The following is a 19,101-nucleotide window of genomic DNA, read 5'->3' as shown; positions in this document are numbered from 1 at the left end:
ACGGTTGATTTTTAAAATTTGAGCGAAAGCTTTACCGTAAAACCGTTGAAAGGTGTGCCATTTATTTATTCTTTACAAAGTTAGCCCTTGACTACAATCTCACCTGATGGTAAGTGATGATGCAGTCTAAGATGGAAGCGGGCTAACTTGTTAGGAGGAGGATGAAAATCCACACCCCTTTCGGTTGCTACACGGCATCGTACCGGAACGCTAAATTGCTTGGCGGTACGTCTTTGCCGGTAGGGTGGTAATAGCCACGGCCGAAGCCTTACACCAGCCAATACTTCAATTACATACCTACTTTATCTATTATAATGCACGATGCGTAGCAGTCCTTACTCAAGGTTACGATTCAGAGATCCTTCTGTTATCGAATTATGTAATTGAATTATGGATGTACCAAAGTCGGTCGATAGATAGCAGGACAGATAGATTGTGTGATCCCAATGATAATTTTGTACTATAGATAGGTTACGTGCATGAAAAATCACCGCAAAAAAGTGATCCGAATTTAGCGACTCCACTGAGCGCACAAGTGTACAATTTTGTCTTTAATTTATTTATATATTTTATGTATATATAGTTTTTACAATCCTGAACACACAACTCGACATTGTAGACGATATTTCGATATTATTTTTGTAAGTAACCCATAATAGAGAGACCCAGTCAGTCGTATTGTAGCCGCGGATCTGTAAAGACATTTATTGTCTTAATTAACTTAAAGTATGGTTAAAGTATATGTGTTCTATCTTTTAGGAATAAAGATTTTTTTTTAAAAGGGGTTTTCATTGACCCCCCTATAACAGATCGTCGTTTAATAAGCGACTTAAATGAAATTAAGACAATTATACACATTTGTCCGCCTCAGTTTTGATGCGCTAGTGGTCTATCTCTAGTATAAAGTATTATTTATGTGATTCCCCATTTCGTTACCCTAGTTCTTTGAATGGAAACAAAAATTGTAAAATATTTCCAAATATTGTATTATAGTTAGGTTACACGATTATGTAGTCGTTGCCTATAAATACCCAATTGTAAGATGTAATATAAAAGTGGGGCATGAAAATTCAATACACGGTGGGCAGTAAAAATGCAAATCCTCCTGCTTGGATCGCATTCACTGTTCTGACGGTTCGCTGAACATTATCACTTGCTACGCGCCTTTAGGAACCCTCAATGTTACTAGGGTTGAAAGACGTTTTATATCACATCCCCCATGAATGAACCATGAATTAAATAATTGACAATTTACTGCGTGACAAAGTAACTACATAAATCTATTATTATAAATTCAAAGCGTCCTAAAAGTTATCTTTGGAGACGTCGGTGGCAAATAATGTAAATCAGTAATTATAACTAAGCCACGCGTCCTTTCTATGAGCTGCAATGCTGTCAGGGTTGCTGAAAGACGTGAGACGTGATATCATATCCCCCATGAACGAAATTATCGAAAATATGACTTTTTACATATGACACAACTAATTTATTTTCGCACATGGTGTCTTGAAAGGACACTCAACTTAAACGTCCGAATTTTATTCTTGGTCGATAGAACGACGAACGACGAATATAGGAGTGTTTATGCACTCCAAATACACCCAAAATTTGGTTTATGCACCCAAGTTAAGGAAGTAGCTCAGCGGTTCAACCCTAAAGGTATTTAAATAAAGGGGATGACTTTTGGATGCGATTTACGAGCGCCGCGATCGGACGTTTATAGGTTTTGCGTTTTTCAATTTAACAGTCCATTTTCACGTTTATTGGGGTAAAGATAAGCTAAACTCAATGGATAAAGGGCTGGACCGAACACCTAACTGGTGGTATTTATGTATTCACACACACAAAATTTTAGTAAAAGCTGTGGTTTACTTGAAAGGAGAAAGAGACTTATACTATACCTATTACTAAGAAATATGTAACTTTTACAAAATACATAAAGTAAAATACCTACGGGAAATATTTCTAAAAATATATAAAGCCATGTATCAAAAATCGGAAAAGAATTTTTGATTAGAACTAGAGAGAACAGAATATAACTAGACACAACAGTAGTGGCGTAGATAGCTAACCAAGGGCCTTGGTGCAAATCAAAAATGGGCTCCACTACTATCTAAACTTTGGTAGATATTGCTTTATGCAATAAGACCGCCTTTGCACATACTTGTTTTCTATGTTTTCTTTTGTTTTCTTTGTTATTGTTTTTGTTTTGTGCAATAAAGTATAAATAAATAAATTAACTGGTTAGATTTTATCAAGTAAAAATATTCGTCAGCTCTTTTTCGTTTCCGAAATTTCAACTCGACCGCGTTTTTCTGGTAAGGATTAGAGATGGCCCGGGGCATAGCACCGCCTAGCACCGGGTCACTATGCCATTGGACAACAGATATGAACAGGGAGAAAGTTCCGTGCTTTGGAGAACAGATTAACCCATACATCATCGCCAACTCACCGTAATCCCGCCATCCTGGTGATGTGTGAGATTTGATCCTTAAACTTCATCACATTAGGACTTACAGAAAAAAGGCGCGTTGTAGTAAGAAATTGACAAAAAATACAAGATCTGTGTGGAGTAAAAGAAACATTGGAGATAATATTTAAAGGAATGGTTTAAAAAGTTTAAAGAGCCGTGATAGCCCAGTGGATATGACCTCTGCCTCCGATTCCGGAGGGTGTGTGTTCGAATCCGGTCCGGGGCATGCACCTCTAATTTTTCAGTTGTGTGCATTTTAAGAAATTAAATATCACGTGTCTCAATCGGTGAAGGGAAACATCGTGAGGAAACCTGCATACCAGATAATTATCTTAATTATCTGCGTGTGTGAAGTCTGTCAATCCGCAGTGGTCCAGCGTGGTGGAGTATTGGCCTTACCCCTCTTATTCTGAGAGGAGACTCGAGCTCAGCAGTGATCCGAATATGGGTTGATGACGACGAAAAAGCTTACCCAGCTGTTACTAACTGTACACCGTGTTTTTCACAGTTCATTAAACTTTTTCAAAGTGAAATTTTCGCGAAAAGGAAAATTTCTTATGGTTGGCACAAGTACGACGCGACGCGTTTAAATTGTGATAAAATGTCGGCTAAATTGCGTAGAACTAACAATAAGAACATTTACAACTTTTCCATTTTAACTTTCCTCCAGACGTGAGATCAATTTGTCTGGGAAACGCTCTCAAATATGACTGCCATAAATAATGATAGAACGTCAACAAACTTTTCTTTATAATCGTTTATCAAAGACTTTATACAGTACACTAAGAGACTGTGTGGCCAGACATACCTCTTTTAGGAAGGCTGGTTGTTTGACGAAGAAAGCCTATGCTTCCATCATAGCTTCCACAACAGGTTAGTATTAGAGCCTATATGACCTTTCTCACTTCTTTTCCTTTCTTATTATTTACAAGTTAGCCCTTGACTACAATTTAACCTGATAGTAAGTGATGATGTAATCTTAGATCGACGAGGGCTAACTTGTTAGGAGGAGGATGAAAATCCTCACCTCTTTCGGTTTCTACACAACATCGTACCGGAACCCTAAATCGCTTGGCGGTACGTCTTTGCCGGTAGGGTGGTAACTAGCCACGGCCGAAGCCTTCCACCAACCATCATCATCGACAGCCTATATTCGGCTTACTGTAGAGCTCGAGTCTCCTCTCAGAATAAGAGGAGTTAGGCGTTAGTCCACCACGCTGGCCAAATGCGGATTGGCAGACTTCACACACGCAGAGAATTTAGAAAATTCTCAAGTAGATTTCCTCACGATGTTTCTTCACCGTTTAAGACACGTGATATTTAATTTCTTAAAATGCACATAGCTGAAATTATATGCACATACCTCGGACCGGATTCGAACCTACGCGCTTCGATTCGAAGGTAGAGGTCTCTTTCCTCTGGGCTATCACGGCCACGGCGCGGTCAGAGAGAGTAGGAAATGTTTTCAAATCAATAAGGCATGCGGATCCAGGTATTTCTAAACCACAACCCCGTCTAGACTAGGTACCCAGCCTACCCCCTGCATCAGTAGGCTGTTCACGTGCCCCAGGCCAGACCAACCCCCTGTTTGTGTGTATTGAAATATTGTGAAACTCACCCCCGAGGCTCGCTGAAACTGAATATATTCCGTGCCTCATATTGAGATGTTACGTGACTTGATAATGTAACAATTTTTGTGACGTTTCTTCCAATTTCATGTTGTAAAAGAAAAGCAAAAGTAAATGTAAGCTAAACTAGGATATTTCTTTCAATTTCTTTTTGTTAAAGGAAAATAAATAGTGACTGCGTAGTTTGCTAGGTTTACCGTGTCTCGTTGTTATGGAAGCGAGGAGGACTTAGATTTACTTTGTAGTACTAAGTAGTTTGTAGTGCTAAGTACCAGTGGTGAAGGATGGAATTTAGGTGAAGGTAAGCTGTCCCAAACAAATGGAAATTCATATAGTATGATACAAACTCCGGTTTCACTCATATATCTAGATATAACAATGAATTTGCATGGATTTTTAAAGGTAACCCGGTTGGAATTGGCTTGCATGAACTCTTCGCTGCTGCTAAGTACATAGTTTGTAGTTAATGTTAGTTTTAATATGTGATAAATATATTCTCTTTATAATAAATACTATATCTTTTATTTAAGTAATTAAGTTTAATTTGTTTTATGGTCATATCATAACTATAATAAAAAAATCACTAAAGGGATACGCAGTTAACTCAGACAGAAATAATTTCCTGCAATGCCTTGGTACTACATTATTATAAAAGCAGACATTTATTGGAGGGAGTGTTACGTTATCCAGGGGTGCTCCCTGCGGGGTGCGATAAAATGCGAACTGTATTGAAACTCTTTTAGCTTCCACTCAATGGTTATGGATATTATTTTTGTATTAGAATGATATATGAGATTGGATTATTTAGAATATTATCTTTTTAGAAGAAGAAAATATTTAAATTTAATAAGAATTGCAAAATATTACGAAATGGAGCTCTTGGAGATGATTACGATATAGTTCGTCTGGCAAAATACTGCCGCCAAGCAGCATTGCGGTCCGAAAGATACCATTCGCGGTGTAATTAAAGGTCCCTATGTCTCAAATAGACCGTGATAGCCCAGTGGATAAGACCTCTGCCTTCGATTTGAAGGACGTAGATTCGAATCCGGTCCGGATTATGCACTCCCAACTTAACAGTTATATGCATTTTAGGAAAGTAAATATCGCGTGTCTCAAACGGAGAAGGAAAAACACCGTGAGAATTTTCTTAATTCTCTGCATGTGTGAAGTCTGCCATTCTGCCAACCTGCATTGGGCTATCATGGTGAACTATTAAGTAGCTCTTCGTAGAGCTACTTATCTTGTCGAATCCGTGTAATAGTAAATAGTCCATCTATAATCTAGATCCTAGCTCTACGATGGTTCTATTTAACATCAGGTGGGTCTGTTAAGCCAAATTGTCGTGAAGCAATAGACAAAGGGAAATGTCGGTGCCATAAGATATCGGTGCCAAAGATCTTACATCCTAGCAACTTTACATATAATAACTCGTAAAACAAAGAAGCCGCTCTATTCTTAGATCGTTGAATAATGGATGTCGTATCACCATGATATCGTATGGTTCTATGGTATTGTAGGGTTTGCAATTTACCATGCGATTGTCACGCGTAAAATGGCAATAGTCACCTGTATCACAGTATACATATATATGCACTATAGTTGGCGATTGCAATTCTTAATTACCTTTGCCAATTAACCTATTAAAACCCACTTCTACAAAAACACAGACTTTCCTTCCACCAAATACTCCATCGTTACGTATGGTCAGGCGAGATCACAGTTATTAAGGATATTAACGCAGTTAAATATAGGTACAGGATGCTCGGGAATATTTCCCACATTTTTTTAGTTAATAAAAAAATAGTTATGCAGTTCGGTTCCTATAAGTGGACTTGTCAATAACTTGAAGTTATGGGAAATACTCCCGAGCACCCTGTATATATATGAAAGTGCACGCCATTGTGTAAGGCGGTATTCTTCTGTAGAACCTCCATGATGAAAGGCTGTGGTGCGTCGTGACTTCGCCCCCATAATGTCGGAGGACACATCTGATATGTACTGTTATTGTTATTACGATCTCGCGGTTATTATGTACTGGTACATATTTGAATATTATAAGCGAGTGTTGTCATAGGATCGAGGAAAGATTTCCTTGCAAAAATATTGTTGAGATGTTATTTGATTCATATTTTCTCTTTTCTTATAACCATTTCATTAAATTTAGAAATTAATTTCTGTTCGTATGTCTCGCTATGGAAAAGGATGGAGGAGGCTTATACCCAAAAATGGGTGCTTCAATAACAAAATAAAACATTGACATTACTTACTTATAATCGTAAATTATTAAATTGACATTATTATTACATTGAATAAATAAAATAAAATACGAGTATTACTATATTGACATAAAATAATTGGATTGTATATTGACATTTGTATAACTATTGTATATTGACAATTTTGTACCTTTTATTGTAATTTGTATTGGTTATTGTAATTTGTAATGTATACCTAATTATTGTATAATGACAAATTTGTACAATTTAATGTAATTTGTATTGGTTATTGAAATAAAAGCTTATTATATTATATTATATTATGTCTCGCTTAAATTGCAAACGAATAAAAGTCCATGTTGGATCTGCTATATATTCCCGATCTCGTCCTCCCATCTTTTACATTTTAGGGTGCTTTTCTACCAGAGATGTGCTATGCAGTTATGCTACGAACATGTGAAATACGAAAATATGCGAGGAAGATGCGCCGCCGCAAAGTAGCTGCACGAGAAATATGTACAGATCGAGCTACGAGTATGCGATGTATCGATAGTAGGGAGGCAGTAAGAGCATAGCATAGCTACCCACTCGCACTTCCAACTATATATATAAAAATGAATTGCTGTTCGTTAGTCTCGCTAAAACTCGAGAACGGCTGAACGGATTTATCTTATCTTGGTCTTCAAATGTTCGTGGAGGTATAGGGAAGGTTTAAAAGGTGAGAAAAATTAGAATAATTGCCGGGAAAACCATAAAAACAACCCTTTTCTATTTCCCATACAAACGTTTCAGAGTCAAGGGGTAGGGTATGGTAGGGGTAGAGTAGTGTAGAGTAGGGATAGGGAAGAAGTGCACATAAGTCAAAGCGAAGCTTGACCGGGTCCACTAGTATAAAATATATATCTTAGTTTGATCCTTCTATTGCCAATGAATATGATTGGTGGATATCAAACGCATCCATAGCTACGTAGCGTAGCACAACTCTGGTGGAAAAGCACCCTTATACTTGGATATTTGTAAATCAGTTGTAATAAATATAACGATAAATTTTAATTACAAATTTTAAGTGCAAATAAAAATTTTAATGAAAAAAATTCAACCGACTTCCAACACAAAAAATAACTTTAACTAAAAAGCAAAAAATAACATCCTACCTATGTGCTACCTTCTGATCAGTTTGAAGGCGGTGCCAAGCCAGTGTCGTGTTTTAATTAAAGCTGTTTCTGGAATAAACACAGAAATTTTGTAGTTTAAACGTATCTAATTAAAACATCACTGGCTTGGCACCGCCTTCAAACTGATCAGAAGGTAGCACATAGGTAGGATGTTATTTTTTGCTTTTTAGTTAAAGTTATTTTTTGAGTTGGAAGTCGGTTGAATTTTTTTCATTAAAATTTTTATTTTTTTGTTTTTAGTGTTAGCATACCCACTGCGTGTGTACAATCACAACCTATCTAAGTGAAAATTCTCATCAATACAAATTTATCAAGTCCAAACACAAGGTAGCTACTGTGAACCGTCGAGGAATTCTCTTCACTGTCCCTCGTCTTCATCACCAGACCCTTAATACTGTCACAATCCTTCTGGGTGGAAAGTTCTCATCAATACAAATTTATCAAGTCCAAACACAAGGTTGCTACTGTGAACCGTCGAGGAGTTCTCTTCACTGTCCCTCGTCTTCTTCATCAGACCCTTAATACAGTCACAATCCATCTAGGTGGTAAGTTCTCATCAATACAAATTTATCAAGTCCAAACACAAGGTAGCTACTGTGAACCGACGAGGAGTTCTCTTCACTGTCCCTCGTCTTCATCACCAGACCCTTAATACAGTCACAACCCATATAGGTGGAAAGTACTCATCAATACAAATTAATCAAACCCAAACAAAAGGTGACTGCTGTAAATCCTTGACGAGTTCCATCGTCTGTGTTTCGGCTCCATCATCAGACCAACTCCAAACCTTCATAAAGTTGTAGTGGTTTAAAATACCTTATGGAAACACTAACAAACGTACTAGCTGTCTCTACAACTTTCGAAAGTTTCCCTCAATTTCTCCAGGATGCCATCATCAGATCCTGACATGAAAAAATGGGACCACCCTGGAAGTAAACCCTACAAAACAAAAAAAGAATTTTCAAAATCGGTCCACAAATGACGGAATTATCGCTGGACATACATAAAAAAAAAAAAAAAAAAAAAAACATACATACAGCCGAACGTAGAACCTCCTCCTTTTTGGAAGTCGGTTAAAAATACTATAATCGCAATTTTAAAGATTTTTTAACCGACTTCCAAAAAGGAGGAGGTTCTACGTTCGGCTGTATGTATGTTTTTTTTTTTTTTTTTTTTTTATGTATATCCAGCGATAATTCCGTCATTTGTGGACCGATTTTGAAAATTCTTTTTTTGTTTTGAAGGGTTTGATTCCAGGGTGGTCCCATTTTTTTCATGTTAGGATCTGATGATGGCATCCTGGAGAAATCGAGAGGAACTTTCAAAAATTGTAGGGACGGCTAGTGCGTTTGTTAGTGTTTCCATAAGGTATTTTGAACCACTACAATTTTATGAAGGTCTGGAGTTGGTCTGATGATGGAGCTGATACACAGACGATGGAACTCGTCAACGATTTACAGCAGGTACCTTTTGTTTGGGCTTGATTTATTTGTATTGATGAAAACTTTCCACCTAGATGGGTTGTGACTGTATTAAGGGTCTGATGATGAAGACAAAGGACAGTGAAGAGAACTCCTCGACGGTTCACAGTAGCTACCTTGTGTTTGGACTTGATAAATTTGTATTGATGAGAACTTTCCACCTAGATGGGTTGTGACTGTATTAGAGGTCTGGTGATGAAGACGAAGAATAGTTAAGGGAACTCCTCGACGGTTCACAGTAGCTACCTTGTGTTTGGACTTGATAAATTTTATATTGATGAGAACTTTCCACCCATATGGATTGTGACTGCATAGGGGGTCTGGTGATGAAGACAGAGGACAGTCACCTTTCACGTTTTTCTGAATATTCATATTACGTGTGGATAAAGGGGGTGTGAAATTTTGTACATGAGTTAAGGTAGTATTTTTAAAATTGGGATTGTAGGACTTAGATACTTATCATAAGAAAATAACGTTTCAACTAATTGCTCATTAATTTATGTTCACACTCAGTTAGGTGTGCTAACACTAAAAATTAAAAAATAAAAATTTTAATAAAAAAAATTCAACCGACTTCCAACTCTAAAATTAACCTAAACTAAAAAGCAAAAAATAACATCTTACCTATGTGCTACCTTCTGATCAGTTTGAAGGCGGTGCCAATCCAGTGTCATGTTTTAATGAAAGCCGTTTCTGAAAGAACCACAGAAATTGTGTAATTTAAATGGCTTGAATTAAAACATCACTGGCTTGGCACCGCCTTCAAACTGATCAGAAGGTAGCACATAGGTAAGATGTTATTTTTTGCTTTTTAGTTTAGGTTAATTTTAGAGTTGGAAGTCGGTTGAATTTTTTTTATTAAAATTTTTATTATATGAAAGATGTTTGCCAAGTCAGCTAGTTATTGTATAATTTTGTACACATAGAACACACAACAGAAACAGAATACAAATAGAACTGAAAACTGATGAGTTACCTACAGTCTACATTTCATTTAGTTTTTCGTATTTGCATCTTCATCGTTCGCGCCACTCTTTCCAATCTCCGGTTGTGCTATCTTGATACGAGAAATGGTATTTCACGGAACTGCTTGTAATAATGAAACTGTTTCATAAGTTTGAATTGAATATTTATCGGCGTATAGAATCGAAATATTCAAGAAAGCAGTGCTAAATTGCGGAAAACGCAATGCGAAAACTACGCGCTGAGGACTGTAGCAGTAGCAGACGCCCCGCGTTTACACCCGTATAGTTACCGTTCCCGTGGGAATAAGGGGATAATGTATAACATCTGATACTAACAAATAACGTGGCTTTCTATTGGTAGAAGAATTTTCAAAATCGGTTCAGTACATCCATTTAAAAATGTTAAAAAAGGAATAATGTGCTGAAATATTAAACGTTAATATTCAAATTCAAATAATCGTTAATATTGTAAAAAGTTTTATAATTAAAAGTATTCTTTACCTCCCTTAATCCATTTATTACCTTACCCCTCCGACTTTCCATCGGGTCCAAAAAATGTTTGAAACTTTAATGGCATTGCATCTAAGCCTATCCCTTACAGTAATTAGTAGCCGAATTCCTTACAGGCGACAAAGAATGTTCAATTTGAACAGTTAGAATAGCGTGGGGTGAGGGGGGAGGGGCGGGCGGTGTTAATTAAATGTTTTGAATAGGTACGCGCCGTTGTACTGCTGGGGTGAGATTTCTTTAGATTACTGATTGTATTTGTGTTTCACACGTACAGCGTTTTAGCTGCTGCGTTTTTAAACAGCTACATCATGAATTTCATATCGTGTAAATTATTTTAAGCAGGTCAAAACATTTGTAGACTGTGCTTGTGTAGTCTCAAAGTGCAAGACGTGACGTCGTAACAATATATTGAGCTCATTCTATACTATGAATGTGTTGTTTCAGATGTTCTGGTACCAAAATACGAATTAGATTTTAATATTGTTTGGATATATATCAAAATTAGCGGACGCCCGCGACTTCGTCCGCGTGAAACTCGATGTAAACTTTCAATTACCCCTACCCCTACCCTACCCTACCCCTATCCTACCCTAATCCCTACCCTAAACTACCATACCCTACCCTACCCTACCCCTACCCTAAAATCTCATTTTGTTTAACAGTAACAGCTTTGTTGGTATAAAAATCACACAATTTTTTTTAACAAGCTGATGCCGCACGGTTTCACCTACGTGGTTCCTGTTCCCGTAGGAATACGGAGATAATATATAGCCTATAGCCTTTCTCGACAAAAGGGCTATCTAACACTGAAATAATCAAACAAACAAACTCTTCAACTTTATAATATTAGAATTATTATAGAAAAATTATTGCAGCATACGATTGTAGTATAAGTTAATAGGCTTGTGATGTACAATCATGCCTGACGGAAAACAAAGTTCATGTGTGTGTGGTGGGAATCTATTCACTCTCGTCTTAGAGGTCCACAAATTAGGAAAGGCATTCCACATCTTAGGTGTCCAATTAAAAACGTCAGCGTTTCATATTTACAAGTGTGAAGCGGCTTTAATCTCCGCAATTTGTATTAAGGGCTCAAGCTAAGGCTCGCTTCCGCAACACTACACCGCCAAGGGTTTGACTGAGCACTGGAACAATACGCTTTGTGATATTGTTATAGCTATTGTTTGTACCACTGTATTGACTTGTTCGAAGGCTTTTGTTCTAGCGCCAGTAGAGTAGATTGTACTCGTATGCTAGTTAAGATATTGTTCCTCGGCCGTCTTTTGGGGAGATTTTTGACCAATCGAATTTTCATGTCAAAAAATATTTGCCTTATATTGTTAACTAGCTGACACCGCGCGGTTTCACCCGTGTAGTTCCGGTTCCCGTAGGAATACTGCGATAATATATAGCCTTCCTCGATAAATGGGCTATTTTATACAGAAAGAATTTTTCAAATCGGACCAGAAGTTTCTGAGATTAGCGCGTTCAATCAATCAAACTCTTCAGCTTTATAATATTAGTATAGATTAGTAAAGATATGACTTATATTCCCTAAACTGAGTTAGAAGTGGTTACGACAATAGTCCAGCAGGTGGGGTGAACCCTTGACCTCTTGGCGTTAGTCCAGCCGTTCATCTGTTGGGACTTTAAATCTGGAAAGACAGGCTTATGTTAGGGACGAGAAGAAGACTCCGAGTTACCTCGTCAGAATAATATCCAAAGAAGATAAATGGAAAAGTATGTTAAGCTCAGCTCAGTATGTTAAGAATTCATCCTTCAACATCAGAAGAAAGGAAAGAGATCAGACATTTAAAAGAAGAAAGCAGAATATTGAGACACGGAAGATTGGCATGAAAGTATCCGTTGCTGACCAGGCACGAACGTTTTATTTGTTTTCTTCTTGTCTATGCAACATGGACGTGCCCCTGTTTTTGTGGAAGCAGAAATCCTGAGAAATTATTTTTCTCCCGATTGAAAAAATTAACAAATTACCTACCAGATTACCTACCATAATAGATGACTTCAAATGCAACAAAAAAAATCTTAAATCTCACTGATACCTACTTTTAGAGTTTACCGTATTATACAAACTATGTATTAAGATTTATTATATAATAATTAAGGTAGGTACGTGAAATCATTAAGTTAAAACGACAGTGCAACTTTTTTTTTTTCTATTTATTTTTATTTTATTTATTTATTATTCAACAAAAAACACATTTCAATTAAGGCTAACCATAGTGTAACACAAACTTATTATATTGATGAAAATTTAGCCAACTCTGCCATTGTAGTAGTTTAAAGCTTTGCTATTTTACACAAGATCGCAAGAAACAATTTACCTACCCAACGCCAACACAGCGCAAAAGTTGGTGTGTAACAATTTGCCGGATAGTAACTGGATATGAGCGGCGCAGGCTGTGTGAGCGACGCGCGGAAATTGCCCGCCCTTGCACTTCCGGCGTACGGAGCTAGTGACACCGCAGACTTGCGACTTTTTGTACAACACAGCGCAAAAGTTGTGTGTATTTTTATAACATGACACGTGAATTACAAGTATATTTTATCCGTATTCATCAAACGTATCGCATCCAAAAATTTTAGTATTCTTTGTATAGAAGGTCCAACAAGTGCGTCCACTAATCCGCATCGAATGGATTGTTTTATCTACCGTAAAATCCGTTTGATGCGATGCGTCCGATACGTACGATGCGAATCAGTGGACGCCTACCATTATTGTCTTAATTTAAATTTAGTCGCATAGTAAAGAGCAAAAGTCATTTTAACCAATAATACCTAAATATTGTCTACAATGTCGAGTTGTGTGTTCAAGAAGTGTAAAAATTATGTATACATAAATATACTCGTATAATGTACACGTGTGCGCTCTAACTTGCGATATAAATACCCATCAGAATAATCAAAAGAGCAGCATCAATCCTGTCAATAATAATTATTTTATTTACTCTTTTTACAATACAACAATTAAGGTAAAGCCGCCGCTAAAACTTTTCGTCTACAATCTATAAGCTGAATAACGGGCTTTAACTTCAACTTTTCAACGGACTTTAACGGAACGGCAGAGAAATAAATTGCCACTTTGTGACTAAAATGATCATGAGACAACTTTTAGTCGTGCGACATGTCGCTGGTGTCCGGACGCGCGGGTTACACTAAATGTAATTGCACGCCAGAAGCTAAAACTGCGCCCCAACACTGCGTAAGCGGAAAAACTGATTCAATTAAGAATCGCCGCTCGTCCGCCGCCGCCGCTGCCCGCGCTGGAAATTACATTTATTATAACCGGGTTCTGCTGGACTTTTGGGAATATGATATGATCTATGACCTTTCACATAGCAACGAGAGTATGAATTAAGGAAAATTAAATTAGCAATATAGTATACTAGCGGACGCCACGCGGTTTTACCCGCGTGGTTCCCGTTCCCGAAGGAAAACGGGGATAATATATAGCCTTTCTCGATAAATGGGCTATCTAACACTGAAATAATTTTTCAAATAGGACCAGTAGTTCCTGAGATTCATGAAGTCCCCCGTGGCGCAGTGGTATGCGCGGTGGTTTTACAAGACGGAGGGCCGATTGAGGTTTTCTTTTGGTCAAGGTCTGCCTGGTGGGAGGTTCTGGCCGTGGTTAGTTACCCTACCGATAAAGAAGTACCGCCAAGCGATTTAGCGTTCCGGTACGATGTCGTGTAGAAACCGAAAGGGGTGTGGATTTTCATCCTCCTCCTAACAAGTTAGCACACTTCCATCTTAGATTGCATCATCACTTACCATCAGGTTAGATTGTAGTCAAGGGCTAACTTGTAAAAAATAAAAAAAAACATTCATTTTACTAAATAACATGCGATTTCACATTTTGTTAAGATATGACCCACTCTAAGACAGAAGACGTTTAACATAGAACAGGTAAAACTTTTTACACATCTCTGACAGTTTCTACGCGGCATATTTCCTTGGTTGCAATTGCTTGGCGGTACGGTAGGTACGTCTTTGCCGATAGCGTGGTAGCTAGCCACAGCCGATGCTGCCGACACCAAATAATTTAGAAAATATAAAATCCTGAATTTACAAGAACGAGGAGTCGAACTCTAGACCTCTCTATTATAAATAGAGCAGTCCCAGAGAGATACATGAATAATTTTGAATTAATATTTCGGTATCTTTGTTTGTCTCTGCGATAAGTGAGTGTCCTAGTAAAATTTGTAAATGGATGTAACTGGAGTATTCTAATTAAGTATGCTTAAATTAAAAAAGTTCGCTTTAAAATATTATTAAAACTACGTCCCTAGCTATGTTACCTACCTAAAGCTATATATTAACTACATAATATTATAAAAATAAAAAAAGAAATACCTACTAAATTTAAATTCTATCTCAAGACGGAATCGATGTTTATTGTTAAGGTGCCCAGAAGAATTGATTTTAATATACATATAGTAGATAGTACTTGCTTACAGGTGAAACGAGAATTCATGAAGGTTCCTGAGTCTTTGTAACATTAAAATGGGACTTAAGTAAAAAAAGTTCCAAAAAAATACTCACTCACATTTCACCCGGCACAAGTTGCACCTAGCACAAATAGTAATGGTATTTAAACCGAAGTAATCCAACAAATACATCAAGCTATGAAACATGAATCAGCGTTGTGTTTCTTTGCTTCTTTCTCCGCAGTAATGCTGCGCAGTGACACGCAAAATCGACAGGAAAAGGAGGATTAACGCGGCGCGCCCGGCTCAACGCAGGGCTGCCACAAAGTTTTTACAAGCTTTTAACTAGTTATCTATGGACAAATCTTGGAAACCAAATTAGAACTACTTTCTAATGTACTATTGAACTGTTATACTTGATTCCACGTAAAAAAATCAAAATAAAAAATCAAATGATTGCTTATTGCTTCCTCATTAATCAATTTATCCAACAATGAAATTCGCATTATAAAAAAGTTAAAAATAAAAAAAATCTTAGTTATGCGTAAAAACTATCCCCGGCTTTATTTTGACCACCAACAAAAATACATTCGTCTCTGTTTAGATTCCGGATGTTGGCTTTTCTTAATAGAATCTGTAGAACATCCGGTAGTCGACTCAGTGACTTTACTAACTAACTATTTGAACTTTCAAAAGGGATATTAAGTTAGCTAAGAGATGAAAAATTTAAAGAATTTCCAAAATAAAAAAATATGGACGTGTGGCAGCCCTACCGGAATGTTTTGTCATTGGGTTCGCACCTCTTTATTTTGTGCGGCTATTTATATGAACCTCCTCCTACAGAGTACACTCCCGAATGTGAAGGAATGTGATCCTGTCATCGATCTACTTTATTTGTACCGGAATTAAAACCACTAAATATTTGTAGGGTGATTTAGCCAATTAACCGGACATTTGATAAATTGCTAATTAATGCTAATTTCTACCTCTTCCTCAGGTTGCCGGAAGAAGACATATAGTAAAATTAAGCAGAACAGTGTGTAAATTATTGAAATTCACACAATGAAATCCTGACTACAGGGTCTCTTTTAATATTTGCAGGGATCACAAAAGGTGAGAAGAAAAACGACTATTTTGAATTTTTGTCGCGGAGTGTCCGTTATTATTTAATTTTGTGTTTATATACAGACTTGTCATAGACAATATAAATAAACTTATATAAAACAGTTGTGTTCACAGATGATATATTGATTATGAGGTCAAGTCCGCACTAGTCTAATATAGGTCTCGACCGCATTATAAATTCGCCACATTTTGGCGTTAACACAGTGCATTATCATCACTCTAGGACATAGGCTTTTATAGGAATTTCCCTTTGATATTTCCAAACACTACAATCCCAACGACTCCCAGCAACCCGCTTGATGCGTTCTGTACTAATCCAGTTCATTTCATATATTACATTCAAGTATGGGTAAGTATTTTAATAGGATATCAATCGAGCACATATATTTTTGAAGGGAATATATTCATTTATAAAACGAATTAAATCAACGAATAAATTATTCCGTTTCGCATAAACAACCACGTCCTAATTGATAAATTATCGTAATTACATACATACTGGGAAAATTAGCAATTCATGTTTTTGTACACGAGCGACCATTTCGCAAACCAAATAAATGTATCATTTAATGATATAAGAGCACACGTGGACGTTGTTTGAATTTTTCGTTTCGTTTTCCAATTTCGTTGAATATCAATTGGAAATTACTATTTTCGATTTGTTTTTTGTGTTCAAAACTGATTTAGGTAAAGTTGGAAATTAGTATTACATCTAATACCTATATACTTAACATTTTTATTCATATCCAAAAATAAAAAATTGCTAAAACCGGATCGGATAAGTATATAAAATAAATTAATCAGAGAGAGATTTAACTAAAAACGCAAAAAAAATCATCAATATTAGTGCAGCTTTTGGAAGTAAGTTAATCATTTACCTTAAGAAAGACTTTCGTCGACTGTGCTTTTACGGGTCTTAAAGTTCTTTGGCCACATCTACAGAAATCACGATTCAATAGAGCGGTTGGTAGTGCAAGGGCAAGTCCAAGGCAAAAGATCCAGAGGCCGATCTCCAACCCGCTGGACGGATTTAGTTAAAGCTCTACACAGTCATCTTTGGTGGAGTGTACTCAAAACGCAGCCAATCGCCAAAAGTGGAGGAGCATTGCACAGAAGGTGTCGCTCATCGCTGCAACCACGACCACTCTGCCAAGAGTGTACGATTAAGAAGAATCATTTAGCTACATTAGGTAAAATATTGAATACTTGGATTTATAATTATGGAATTCGCACAATTACATCCGCGTAAAATTCCAAGTTAAGTTCACATTCTGTGAATGAAAATTTGTTTATTATATTAAGTCAATGTTAAAATTATGTACTTTATAATTTTACCCTAAGCTGCTAATGAGTAATTTAGGAAAGAAAAACCCCAAGGACTTTATTTGTTGGCTTGATATTAAACATAAACAAATATCCACAATTAAACAAAATAACCACTGATCCATCAGCAGCTTATAACTAATCATTATGTAAATAAGTCCCACTTTCCAATTACATACATTTATTTTTAAAAACACATTAGTTTTTCCAGCGGCAATAAAAATATAACAACACTTGAATTTGTCAAATTTTCTCATGTTACGTTTATTGGACAGAGAATGTGTTTAACGATGTGATAAATTAAACAAAGACACACAAACACAGGGTGTGTGTCGGTGGAGACTTGTTATCAAGGAATGAAACTGGTTGTATAAATTTTATGGGCTCTTAAATAAAGTCTGAATAAGGTGACATGATAAACAAAGGTTTTATGGTGGTGTAGCAGAATCTGTGTCGTGATCTTTAGAGCTTGGGAGTGGGTTCGATTCCCATATAGATCATATAATAGGTTTTGTTTTATTGAACCATAAGTTAATGTGTTACATATGTGTTAGTAGAATTACTACAAAACGAATACGAAGTTCGAAAATGTTTAAAAAATAAAATCTTTTTAAAAAAAATTCAACTGACTTCAAAATCACAAAAATAATTTAAAAAGCGAAAAATAACATCGTATGTGCTACCTTCTGATCACTATGAAGGCGGTGCCAAGCCAGTGGCGTATTCATTATTCGTTTCTGAAAGAACCACGGAAAAGAACTGTGTGAAAATCCTAAAACTTTATGATTTAAATGTGTTGGCACCGCCTTCAAACTGATGAGAAGGTACATACGATGTTATTTTTCGCTTTTAAGTTTAATTTTGTGATATTGAAGTCGGATGCATTTTTTTGGTAAAAATATTTTATTTTTCAGTTTTTATTGCGTCCTAGCATAGCGAACGAAAGCGCTACAGTACGGTCAATTTCGTAATTTTCATTTCAACACAAAATTATTGAACCGATTTTAATTAAAATTAAATGAAATTATAAATCTCAAAATCAATAAATCAAACTCTGAACCTTCTAGTTATAAAGTAACACTTTCGCAACTATGCCACAGAGGTTGTGAACAAGTTTACAATTTAGTTTAAGTCTAAACTGTCTTCGGGATCATGTTATAAAGGCGCACTCAAACTACTCGACGTTATAAAGGGTCGCTCTCACTGCACTATGTATCGTATGTATGTATGTATGACCGGGCGAAACTATTAAATTAATACACGACTTCATCCACAGGTAACAAGATCTGAGTATCGTCGACAACTTAACTCATCAAAGGCGTCTTAAGTGCCGAACGCAAAGGCACCGACGCATACCGACAAACGTAACTCATACACCTACAAATAATACCAACCAACTTTAACAGTAACACATAAGGTTGAAAATCAAATGGGATATTGTTTTCGGAGTGCTAAAGTATTGTGGTATGTTACAAGGCAAAGGGGCTGTCAAATCAATGATCACTCGATATCTCGATAGTCGATACGACTCGATGACCCCTTGCAGATTTATTTTGATTCTCCTTCACAATGTATCGGATGGGAGTCTCGCTCGGAGCACGGTGATACGTCAAAGATATATATTGCAAGGGTTTATAAAGACGTAAGCATTGATGTTTCTGAACCTGAGATGATATCGAATGAAATAATAAATTCAGTCACATAGGAATATGACTTAATTTAAATTCTATTGCCATTCGCCATTGTCTGTT

Source organism: Bicyclus anynana, chromosome 15 (assembly GCF_947172395.1).
Source record: "Bicyclus anynana chromosome 15, ilBicAnyn1.1, whole genome shotgun sequence".
Taxonomy (NCBI): Eukaryota; Metazoa; Arthropoda; class Insecta; order Lepidoptera; family Nymphalidae; genus Bicyclus; species Bicyclus anynana.
This window is presented reverse-complemented; position numbering follows the sequence as displayed.